The sequence below is a fragment of the Rattus norvegicus genome, chromosome 1 (genome assembly GCF_036323735.1).
Source record: "Rattus norvegicus strain BN/NHsdMcwi chromosome 1, GRCr8, whole genome shotgun sequence".
Lineage (NCBI taxonomy): Eukaryota > Metazoa > Chordata > Mammalia > Rodentia > Muridae > Rattus > Rattus norvegicus.
In genome coordinates, this window is record NC_086019.1 from 153,470,011 (window position 1) to 153,482,898 (window position 12,888).

A 12,888-nucleotide genomic window follows, 5' to 3' on the forward strand; every position below is an offset into this window, starting at 1 on the left:
TTTCTATCTACCTTTTCGGTTATCTTTGCCTTTCTAGCTTCCGTTAAGTTCCTTTGACTTCTTGTCACCTCCTTCCTTCAGTACTATACCCAGTTATTCGGCTTTTATTCCATTTACGTTTGTGGGGAGTAGAAACAAAGGGATTCAGTGTGGTGTGGGGAAAGCTTTGTGGGAAGTTACTGTTTTTATTTGTCATCATTATATTGTCTGAGTTTTGAAGTTGTATGAGTTGTGTATGTTCGACCTTCCCCCTTTTTAATCCATATGAGGATATGCGAAAGGGCTTTGCTGGTTTTGGTATCAGTTCCTGGAACTGTTAACATTGGCGGTTTGAATTGAGAAGCGTGAGTGTGATGTGTTGGGATTCGAAATGGATTAATATATTTAAGTACAAATAATCAGGTTTGGAAACGTTTTAATTTATGCTAGTCGTATTTTGGATAACCATCTTGCTTAAGCGGCATAATGTAACTCCAGCACTAACTTGGGTACAATTAATAGGGCAAACTCCTCCCAATTGTTTTCTAACCTGGGAGCCACCTGTAAAATCACCTCCTTTTTCTTGCTGCTCCTTTGCCCTAGGGTACAAAGCTTAGTGGATCACTCAATCCACTTGAATCAGTGAAATGTTTCAGGAAAAAATAGTGATAAAGGCAAGGATAGTAAATTCTCTTTTTAAATGACCCCCGGACACATTAGCTAAACTGACTTTCATCATACATGAAAGTTGCTTTGCCCTGTGAAGCAAGAGTGAGCTTGTCCTGAAAGGGAATTCGCTGTAAGGAATCTTGTTTCTCATTTGGACTTTGGCTGTGAGGTTTGCACTTGAAAAAAAATACGTGTGAATTCTAAGATACATTGCTCATGAAGTGCTGTTAGAACAAGTTATGGCCACAGACAAACCCATTATCCATTGTGATTTGTTCCCTCGTGGAAAAGTTTTATAAAAGTCATTTTGGTTGGCTGTGGCTCTCATACAGGCTGCTTTTTTAATTGACCCTGTTTAGAAAAGTGGAAGATATATTTAAATGGTGACACTTCTATAAACATCTTTAGGATATTGTGAATAAATTGTAAATGGGTTTTGAAAATATATACTTGGAGAAGATGGTTTTGTTTACATCCTTTTGAAAATCTACCCATCGGATCCTTTTTTCCATGGATCCAGTTCTAGGCTTGTCTCAAATTTGCCTGTGTAGCCCAAGCTGGCCTTGAACTTGAGACCTTAGTTCTGCCTCAGCCCTCCACAATGCTGGGTTGATTCTGTGGTACAAAACCCTACTGTTTTTGTGTCAGTTAGTGCTGTTTGTGGGTTTTCATTTGTTTTTGTGTCTTGGTGTGGAGGGGGCAGAAGATACTTGGTAATATGTGAAATGTTCTTCCTTAATGCAAAGTGATGTCGTAGCAGTAGACACAGCGTTGAAATGAACTGGTTATAAAGTGCATCTTAGAATGGGTAGAATGGGGTTGGCTCCTTTTTTCTTCTTGAGGTTAGAAACAAAGGTTGTATAGTTAGTGACCTTTTGTAATAGTCACTATGAAACTAGTTGGTGTTTAAGGATAACCTAACTTTTTCTCCATTACAGCTGTTTACAAACTCCCATACTTTTAGAGCTTGAATATACTTAGTAATGTTTTTTAATACTAGCTTATTAAAAAAAAGTAAGGTGCTTCTTGTTTCTTCTTAATGAAGTTTTAAAATGATAATACTATTTTTCTTTTATCGTAAGCTGTTTCTCACTAATGCTTTAGGAAAATCTCACTAATGACTGGATTACAACCCTCCCTTGACAGTTCAACATGCTTTGAGAAGTTATCCAGAGACAGTTTTTGGTGTCAATGTCCTGAACTTCAGACTATATATAATAGAGATATGTATCATTTCAAGTAATATTTGACTAAGAATTTTTCTTAGTTTTGAAAACTTAGTTCTCAATGACTTAATGTCTTCAACTACTGTCTGCTTCTTTGAATTGAGTAGAAACAATTTCATTTTTAAAATGGTAGCATTTAACAAAAATATGTCTAGTAATTTGCCTTTCCTATAAATCCTTTAGCATGTGGAGGTGGCTTTTGTGTCAATTCCTTGACAAGATATTTTTCCATATTAGGGAGTGATTGTTGTCCATAAATTGTCAATTCAAATTACATTGTATTGTATGCTTATTGAAGGGTTTTTTTTTTTTTGGCCTATAGGTATTGTGAATAAAAGTATTTTAATGTTCCTGCTGTAAAGTCTTTTAACTCAATAGATTTTCATTTAAATTCAGGCTTCTAATGGCCATTTATAATCAAGATAGAAGAGCATAACCCTTAAAATTTTTGAGACAGCTATCTTCCCACTCAGATCCATAGCTGTTCAAGTCCTTTATATATAGTGTTAGCACATAACCTACACAAGCATATCCATATTACCTATACCTGTGTGATGTAAATGCTATGTAAATAGTTCTAGTGTATGTCTAGGGAACAATGAAAAAAAATGTGTGTAATTCAGATTTTCTTTTCTACCAAATGGTTTTGATCTGATGTTGTGGAACCCATGTAAACAGAGGGCCAACTGTATTTAATACGTGTATTAAGAAACTCTGAAGAGGGGCTGGGGATTTAGCTCAGTGGTAGAGCGCTTAGCTAGGAAGCGCAAGGCCCTGGGTTCGGTCCCCAGCTCCGAAAAAAAAAAGAACCAAAAAAAAAAAAAAAAAAAAGAAACTCTGAAGAGAGCTGACATTAATTCTTTATAGTTGTTCTGTTTGTGGTTAGCCAAATGAATTCTGAAACACTTTTTAAAAAGTGATTAGACTGGGGCTGGGGATTTAGCTCAGTGGTAGAGCGCTTACCTAGGAAGCGCAAGGCCCTGGGTTCGGTCCCCGGCTCCCAAAAAAAAAAAAAAAAAAAAAAAAAGTGATTAGACTTAAAGGAGTACTTAATAATATAGTTGGTCAATCATGTTTCTTCAGTTTATTGTATTTCTCTCTTACGTGGATAATTTTAAAGCATCTTTTAGTTTAGAGGTGCAAGTGGGAAATGAAGCACTTCACAGTGACTTGGCTATTTTCTCATGTTTTAAACACTTAGTTGGCCTGGAAATCTATGTATCCTATATTGGCTTTGAACCCTTAATCTTGCCTGCATCTCCTGAGAAATAGAATTGATGACAGGCATACATCTCCAAGATTGCTTGCAGAGCATTGCATGAAATACATTGATATTTGAAAATACTGTAAAAATTTTAGTTATCAAAATTGATTTAATTTACAATAATAGGGATTGGATCTAGGGCCTTATTCATGCTGGGCAAATGTTCTACCACTGAGTTAACATACTTGGCCCTTTTCTCTCTCTCTCTCTCTCTCTCTTTCTTTCTTTCTTTCTTTCTTTCTTTCTTATTTATTTATTATCTTGAGGCAGGGTGGTCTCGAATTTGTGTATTATGATTATATGCCTGTGCTACCAGACCCAATGTTTTGCTGTAGTTTAAAAGTTTATTTTGGGGCTAGAGGGATGGCTCAGTGGTTAAGAGCACCAACTGCTCTTCCAGAGGTCCTGAGTTCAATTCCCAGCAACCACATGGTGGCTCACAACCATCTGTAATGGGATCTGATACCTTCTTATGGTGTGTCTGAAGACAGCAACAGGGTGTACTCACATACATAAAATAAATAAAATCTTTTTAAAAAAGTGTTTATTTTGACCTTGACCATTACTTAGAATATTAAAGTGAAAGTTTACAATAATTCATAGAAAGTTGCATGTTTATTTTATTTAGTTTCAAAGTGTTTAAATTTATTGGTTCTTTTGTTTGCTTGTTTGTTTGTTTTTCACATCAAATAAGTAAGAAACAAAGTATAACGGTTTCTTCGGAAGAGGTTGGATGGAATCCTAGCCTGAAGAGGTATCCTTAAGTAGTCTTTGCTCTTCCTGTTCCTTTGGTGGTTAAAGTGGCATTTCCATTACTTTGTGTTCTGTTTCATTGTGTTCCTAGTTGAAGTGCTTTATTTCTTTAGAGAATTGGAATTTTGAGTATGACCTTTTAGAATTTTCTATGTTAATTGTGTATATTGTTCTTTTCATGAAGAATTGTTCTCTTAGTTTGACTAATGAATTTATTTAGAAACTGATTGATGAACCTAAACTTTTACATTAAAAATTAAATTTAGAGTTATGATTTGCTGATTTTGTCATAATGCTAAGGACTTGTCATATTTATATGTAGTTGGTGTATAGTTTTGGGGCTTATGCCTTATTTTATTTATTATTATTATTTTTTTGAAACAGGTTCTTAAATGTAGACCAGGCTAGCCTCAAGCAGACTATGTAAGCTGGTGATAACCTTAAACTTCTAGTCCTCCTGTCTCTAATTCCAAGTGCTAGAACTATGGGCATGTGCCACCATTCCCCTAACTGATTTTTTTTTTTTTGATGAATATTTTGGGTTTATTGTATGTTAGATACCTTACATTTATTAACTAGTTCTTTTCTTTTAATAACTTCATATGAGAGGCTTTTTCTGTACAAGCTCACATCCAGGAAGAGGTAGACTGGGCATTGAGCTCATCTAGCATTACAGTATGCTAAGGTTTCATTGACTTTTTTCCATTATTTTCTATCCCAGAAAATGAGTATTTCTTAGAGCACTATTCAGTTCAAAGGGTCAAAGACTTCCCTTCTAGTCACTCATTCCCAGACATGTCTATTATTAAAATCCCTGATTAAAGTGATACATGTGTATAAATGATAAGCCTATTTTAATACATTGCCATACTTAAAGGAAGCAGTAACATTAGGATTCATTCTTGCTTTTGTATGTTCTATATAGGTTTGGGCAAATATCTGCACATATCTACTATTATATTGTCATAAAAAGTTAATTTGACTTTCCTGAAAAGTTTTGTGGTTTTCCAAACACCTCTTGAAGCCTCTGATCTTTTTCTGTCTTCTTAGCTTTCCTTGTTTCAGAAAGCCATGGATTGGGATCTTCCATACAATAGGTAGCCTTTTCACATTGGATTTTTCTATCCAGTATCAAACACTAAAGACGATCTTGTCTTTCCATAGCTGAACACAGCTCATTTCCTTTAAACACTGAATATCGTTCTGTTGTGTGTACCATGGATTATTTGTCCATTCTCCTACCAAAGGCTCTTTGTTCTGTCCAAGTTTTGCCAATTATGATTTAACCTTTCATCGGCATTCCTCTCTCTGTTTCAGTATGTTTTGTTACATGGGAAACAGCATGCTAAACCATTTCCAGAGTCACCTCCTCACTTTCTATTCCTATTGTAATGAATGAGAACTCCTCTTCACATCCTGTCATGCATATGATATTTTTGACTTGTTCTGGATTTGTCCACCCTTTAGGTGGGTGGTAGGGTTCATACTCTTGCCTTATAGTTCTTCATATTCTTGGTTGGTATCTGTGGATCTTAGATTGGTTCTTACTGCATTTTAAGAAGTGATTTTTGTTTTTGTTATTTGAATATTTTGTATAATTGACTTTTCTCACATCTTTTCCAAATATTGTATCTTTGGCTAGTCTTTTTTATCTCTTGACAGTGTCTTCCAGAAAGTATAAAACTTTAGTTTCAGTGTTGTGTAGAGCAGCGGTTCTTACCTGTGGGTTGTGACCCCTTTGGAGGTTTGAATGATTTTTTTCCATATTAGTAACATATCAGATATCTTGCGTACCAGATACTTATATTACAATTAATAACAGCACCAAAATTACAGTTATGAAGTAGTAATGAAATAATTTATGATTGGAGGTCACCACACCATGAGGAACTGGTTGCAGCTTTTAGGACCAGTGAGAACCACTGGTCTAGACCATCACTTCTTCTTGGATTATTCCTTTAGTGTTTCTAAAATATGGGTACCAAACCCAAAGTCATGTGGTTTACTCCCCATATTGTCTTCCAGAAACTTTGTTTTGTATTTTTCATCTGTTTTTGTAATCATTTTGAGCCTGTTTTTGTGAAAGGTGTAAGGTCTGTGTCATTCATGGACTCTTTTCTATAGGTATGTTGATGTGTTCTCACACCATAGACCTGGGCTTTGCTCCTTAGTTAGCACTGCTTCTTCAGGCATGAAGCAATGACTCCTGGAAATCTCTATAACCTTCAGCAAACTTGTGAAGTCAAAGTTCAGTGTTCATACCCCAAGGTACAACTCCGCTTCTCTATTCCTGTAGTTTCCCAGAAGCTCTGTGCCGTGTGATTATTGCATCAGGTTGAGTGTGTTCACAACCAGAAGAGCTTGACTCTTCTCAAGCCATGTAGTAAAGACTACAGAAACCAGTTTCTTCTAGTACTGCTCTTCTAAATGTTAAATACAATTTTCATAAAATCTGTTAATACAGTGAGTGAAGTTTGATGTTTTTAAATGAATAAATTTAAAACTCAGCTTTAATTTCTGACAGTAAATACTGACAGAAATCTCATTTAATAAGTTCCTTAGAGTCCTAGTTTTTTATGCATAAAAGGTACCAAGACTAAAATACGTACTTCTGGGAAGATTATTGGGAAGGAGTAAAGGTTATTCCAGGAAGAACTTGATGTGCAAAAGATTTTTTAAAAAAAGATTTGTTATTTGCACATCAAGTTCTTCCTGGAATATGAGTGTCTGGGTCTGAATATAAGTGCCGTACCACAGAGGCCAGAGGCCTAGATTCCCCTTGAAGTCATAGGTAATTGTAAGATGTCTGGCATGGGTACTAAGAATTGAACTCAGGCCCTCTGAAAGAGCAGTAAACAATTTTTAAAATTTTTTTTACCACATATATGTTTTGTGGAATCTAAGCTCTGAATACCATGTAAATGGTTCACCAAGTAAGCACTCTTAATCACTGGGCCATCTCTCCAGCACATTTCCTACCATGTATAAAGTTTATGTTGTCAGGGCAGACATACTTGTGGGGTTTATGTGAAAAGGTTTTTTTGTTGAATAGGGACTTCTGTTTCATTTTTGTTTCCCTTTTTTGTTTGGCTTTTTTGTATCCCTTCACTAACATACTCAGCAGCCCTCTGAGTGAGCATGTATTTTCCTTTATAGTTCAGACTAAGCCATGAAGTGTGAGGAAACAACATTGTAGTAAAGTAAATCATACTTCTCTAGCGCTTAACATCATTAAGACATTGTAATACTACTGTGGGATTCTTTGGCCTCAGAAGCCCTTAAGAGGATCGGTTTAGTTTAGTTTTTGGTTGATGATGACCGAGAAACATTGTGATGAGGAAAACTTTGGTTATGGCTATTCAGTTTGAAGGAGGTATTAAAATCCACATCTTGAAGGCTGTTCTTGAAAGTAGAAGTGCAATTTTAACTATAAAGTAGGATCTAAAACTAGATCTGACATGTTTGACTCTCTTCTTTGTACTACTTCAAGGAGGTACTGATCGCATAGGCATCTAAGGGAACAACTGGGTGGCAAGGTCTCATCTGTATATCTGTTCGTCCGTCCGTCTGTCCATCCATCCATTCATCTACCTACCTACTCATTTATTTGATGTAACAGAAAAAAAACAGTTATCGGGTAGAAATGAAATAATTGTTTTAGAGTGAAATCTGAGATAAGGATTAGGAGAGGTAGTGATGTTAAAGTATTATTATATCTGGAACCTTCAGCATTTGCCGGGGATTGATGAAACATTTTCTCTGAAACCTAGGAATTCTAATCTAAGAGAAATGTGGTAGAAACTGTAGCATCAACTTATTACTTGAAAGAGTTACAGGGGCCAAATATTCCTCAGGATAGTTCTTCCAAGAAGTGGGTGAAGAAGTTAGGATGTTTACAATGGACTTTCCTTTCTACAGAGTACAGGTTTGCTTTGCAAATCTCCTCACAGGATATGGTCAGTCAGTTGCTCTATTTTAATGTCTATTTGTATTGAACATGGGTCTTATGTGACTAACTTCTGAGTGTGTGTGTGTGTGTGTGTGTGTGTGTGTGTGTGTGTGTGTGAGAGAGAGAGAGAGAGAGAGAGAGAGAGAGAGAGAGAGAGAGATTGATTAGATATAGTACTTCAACCATATACCAACAAATACTAGGGACTGTTTATATAGATAGCATTGATAAAATTTTGATATATTTCAGGTAGTAAAGAAATTTCATTTACTCATTGTATTAAAGTTATGTTTATATTTAACTAGTTTTAAGGTGGCATGAAGGAGATTGTGAAACAGTGTGCTTTCCCCCAACCCTCACCCCGTATGTATGCCTCAGATAATGCATTTACACATTGTAAGTTGAGAGAGAATTTTGTAATTGTTAAATTGAGACACAGTTCACATTGCCTACTGCTTACTCTTTCAGAGTGTTCAGTTGTGTGTGTATTCATGATTTGTATGTGCCCATCACTATTATCTAGCTCTAGACCATTTTCCATCCTCTACGAAGAAATGATAGTAGCCATTCCTCGTCTTTTCAGCCCTACCACAACCAGGCATCTGTTGTGTCTGTTCTAGGCATTTTATGTTAGCAGAACTATAGCCTATGATCTTTGCTTCAAGCATAGTACTTTGAAGGTTCATCCTTGCTATAGTAGTAACAGGTTAAGAGAATCTAAAAAAGGTTGAAGGTCTTGGTTTTTTGTTGTTGTTGTTGTTTTGTTTGTTTGTTTTAACTACCTTTCTTTTATGCTACATGAAGTCCAGTTCTTCTACCTCAATGTAATATGGAAATAGGGACAATTTTCATGTTAACCTATAGTACTGGCTATAGTTTTTTGATGGATGAATGGAATTATTTGTCTCAAATATTCTCTCATTTGGATGGACCATGAGTCATGTGTTTTTTTTAATTGTGCGGAGGTGAAGCATCAATAAACAATGGTTTTGTTCATACAGCAATGTCTTGTACTTCCTTCTAATGATACTTTTCATGTCTCAAGATTTATTTTTGTTTTTTGTAGCTCTTGTAATTATATGTATGGAAAGGGTCCCCATATATCTTTAAATATGTGAAATGCAGCCTGGGACAAGTATGCAATAAAAGGTGCTGACTGGGTCAAGTAGGGGTGAGGGTTTCCATGAAGTAATAGTCAGTAGTACTTTCGGATCTTACGAAATGAAAAGAGAGATTGCTAAAAGTAATAGTGTTTGCTCTGTTAATGACTTGTTTAAACAGTTTCTTTTCAGACTCAAATACATTTTTATTCTGCTTTGAAAGTAAAGTAATGATACAAATAGAGAAATAAACATTTGGACTTAGTTCATGCAAAACTAGGACTATTTGACACAAAAATATTTATTCCAGAGCTTACCTTTTGCTGGTATATTTGATTTTAAACAGTTTGTCAGTAATTCCTTCAGCTTTTCTGCTTTCTGGGATTATGGGCTTATCTAGTTGTTAAAAATGAATTCTAGACAGTCATTGGTTTTAAATTTTTGGTTATATCCAACAGTTTATATGTGGTTGGTAGGGTTTAATACTTTATTTACTAAATGCTTGTGTGCTGTGATACAAAGTACTGGTAAAAACTTTGGTAGACTTTGTCTTCACCGGCCTTCATCTTAGAGCCCCTCTCCCTTTACTGTTATTAGATGTCAGTGCCATGAAGTTGGGAAATGCTTTTTTTTTTACTTGATAGTTTACAGGCTGCTGAGGACAGGACAGGAAAGAAGGAACAAAGCATCCTGTTCCCAGGTTTTCAGAGGTCCCGTAACTTCAGAACCTGAAAGTGGACTTTAAGTGTTGTTATACATTATTGTTTCAGTTTTAATAACTGAAACCAGATATACTGTAATTTCATGCTTTGTGGGCTTATCTGGAAATCTGGCTTTTGGGGGGGGGGGCTCCAAATTTATGAATGGATATACTCACTAGACAATAATACATTATAAAGATTTTAGGAGTTTTTTGATTTAACTATTTAGATATATTTGCAAACAGTCAGTCATTCTTTTTTTTTTTTTTTTTTCTTTTTCTTTTTTCTTTTTTTCGGAGCTGGGGATCGAACCCAGGGCCTTGCGCTTCCTAGGCAAGCGCTCTACCACTGAGCTAAATCCCCAACCCCACAGTCAGTCATTCTTAATGCTTTAAGAGCAGAATCTACTAAATGAGACTTAGAGTCTGGTAGGAATTAATAAACTTCTTAGTAATTACACCTTGACTGTCTTCTATTTATATGCCCAGGTTACTGTGTAGAGATTATTGGCAAATCTAGAAGTGAAATTGCTGACTGGGTCCTTAATCTAGTAAGGAAAATGACATATACATGTAATAGTATTACCAGGCAATCTAAGATAGATACTAATTCAGTGATACTTAAATCAGATGGGGGAGGGCACTGCCTTTAATAGGTTGGAGGAAGTGGGCTTTCAGTGACCATGCAGAGGAAAAGAACATGTAGGTAGGAAGACTGCAGCAGTGTTTAAGTGTTAACAAGTACTCCGTTGGGAAGTGGGGTTCTTTGGAGCTGTAAAGGTTAAAATGCAGTTGAAGTAATTGACTTAAGGCCAGATTGTAGGAAGAGTTGAGTTTTAACAACAAACCTTTAGTGAGAGGCTATTGCTTAGTAGTTTTGGTCAAATTGAATTGTTGCAGCCACTGTGTATTCTCTTTTGCCTGCTTGAAAAATGGGAAAAGAAGACTTTGCTTTCTCTGAAAGCTAAATTTTATCTTCGATTTTTGCCTACTAGAAGCTTAAGTTACTAGATTGTGGCTTTAAGCCTTTGTTTTTTGTTTCTTTAAGACAGAGCTATGTAGCTGTAGTTGACCTGCTAATTTTTGTATTTAACCCAGGCTGGCCTCAGACTCCTGAATATTGGAATTATAAGTGGCCCCACTAAGCTAGGCTATTTTGTTTTCAGACAGAGTTTCACTATTTGCCCAAGCTGGTCTCACATTTGGGATTTCTCCTTTCCTTAGCCTTCTAAGTGGTAGGATAACAAACACAACTCTGGGCCAGACTTAATTTTGACTAGTTCCAAAATCTGTTAATTTTTTTAGTATCATTTTATTATATTATTATACAGTGTATTATAGTTTCAATTTTATATTACTTTATTATTATAGGTTATTATTAACAGTAGAGTGAAAGGTACTCAGTTTGGAGGTATTTGTCTTTCAGATGAATGGGATCATTGAAGAACAACAAAAGGCTTAATATATAACCTAATTTTGACCTAAATGTGGATCTCTCCCTCCCTCCCTTCTGGTTTTTTTTTTTTGGACCAGGTCTTAGTATGTGGCCCACACACCTGTTTCCTGAGTGCTAGGTTTAAAGGCATGTACCACTATGTCTGGCAAGGTAAAAGTTTGTTAAAAGTTTAAGGAAACTTCAGTATTACACAGAGTTGGATAAAATTAGTTTAGTTAGGATATAGTCTACACAGAGTTGGAGAACAACTAAGATTTGGGTTGGTATTTCTTTGTGCTTAGCATTGACTGTAGTAACAATTATAAAAACCTATTAAAAATCTATTAATAATCTTGTTCTAGTTTATAAGGTGGTGCATGACAGCACCTGGGAGGCAGAGGCCGTCAGATTTTTAGGAGTTCAAGGCCAGCCTGGTCTAGAGTTCCAGGCCAGTGACAACTATATAATGAGACCCTGTCTGAGCTCCTCACCCTTAAAAAAAGAAAGAATACATCAATGTTTATCCATTTAACTTATTTATCTTGTAGTGCTGGGGTTTGAACCCAGAGCCTCAATGCATAGTAGGCAAGCATTCCTACTCCAGGATACATCCCCAACCTTCCTTCACTTCTTTCTTTTTGGTCAGAGTACATTTACTTTCAGATGACAGTAAAGAACCTTGACTAGAAATCTGGAGAATTCCCTTACTTAGCTCACAGAAAACTTTCAGAGACTGGGGAATAGAGTTCTTGACAAATACGATTTCTATATATGTAAAGTTCTATCTGGAAATAGCAACTTCAAGAGGGAACTCACCTTGTGGAGTATTGGTGCTAGCCTTCTCTCTGCATGACCTTAGAAAATCCATTAGTCAGCTTCCTCATTTCCTTTTTCTCTGCTATTTTGTGACGCCATATTTGTGCTCCTTTAGCTTTTTTGTTCTTGCCTTTGGCGACTACCATCATAGCCTTTGAAAACTACAGTCAGAGGCCATTTGTGTACTTAGCTCTTGCTTTCTTTCCCATTAGTGTTCAATCCCATGTATTATTATTACTTAAAAAACAACTAGAGTAAGCTTGTATAGCATGCTACTGGTAGCATTCTTTTATGTGATTTTGTTTTAGGAAAAAATGGCTAACAAAATGAAATTTCTTGTACCTTTATTGAAAATATGCAACTAATATAAAAATGTATAATAAAAGGCTCCCTATTATTAGCCTCTTAAAATATGTCATGTTTGCTTTTCAAGTTTTTACTTTGGGTTTGTCAAAGGTTCTCTTTATTTGTGCATTAGGTTGGAAGCCTTTGTTCAGTGAAAGACAGGGCTTCCCAATCCCAACTGCCTTGCTGGGACACACTTGACTAGTCTAAGTAGCAACTGCAATAAGATTGCTCCCCATACCTCTACTGGGGGTATTTTATTTTTATTTTTATTTATGTACTCACAGCATCTATTCCTGAAAGTAGGGACTGTTATACTTGCTTCTGTGTCTCTTGAGTGGAGAATATTAAAGCCTGTTGTATAAAAGTATTTTTAAAAATATTTAATGTGTTTGATGTTGTGTTTTGGTTTTGATAAAGGTACTCATGTGACTGAGGCTAACATTGAACCCCTGCTCTTCCTTCCTGCTTTTGCCTCTTGAGTGTTGGGATTACAGGAGTGGTCCACCCAAACTTCTTTTACTATGCCTTTGATGAGGACAATGGGCTTAGTGTACTGGGCTAGTGAACCATTCAGTGAGCAGGTTCTAAGTATTAACTTGTTCTTGAATAAAATTAATGTTTTAATGTTGAAAACATTTAATGTGATATT

The 12,888-nt window shown here is 35.9% G+C and overlaps 1 protein-coding gene across 23 annotated transcripts in view; it reads left to right on the forward strand.

The window, feature by feature from the left end:
* The window catches only part of Picalm (phosphatidylinositol binding clathrin assembly protein), an 81,105-nt gene that overhangs the window by 1,029 nt on the left and 67,188 nt on the right, over window positions 1–12,888 (forward strand).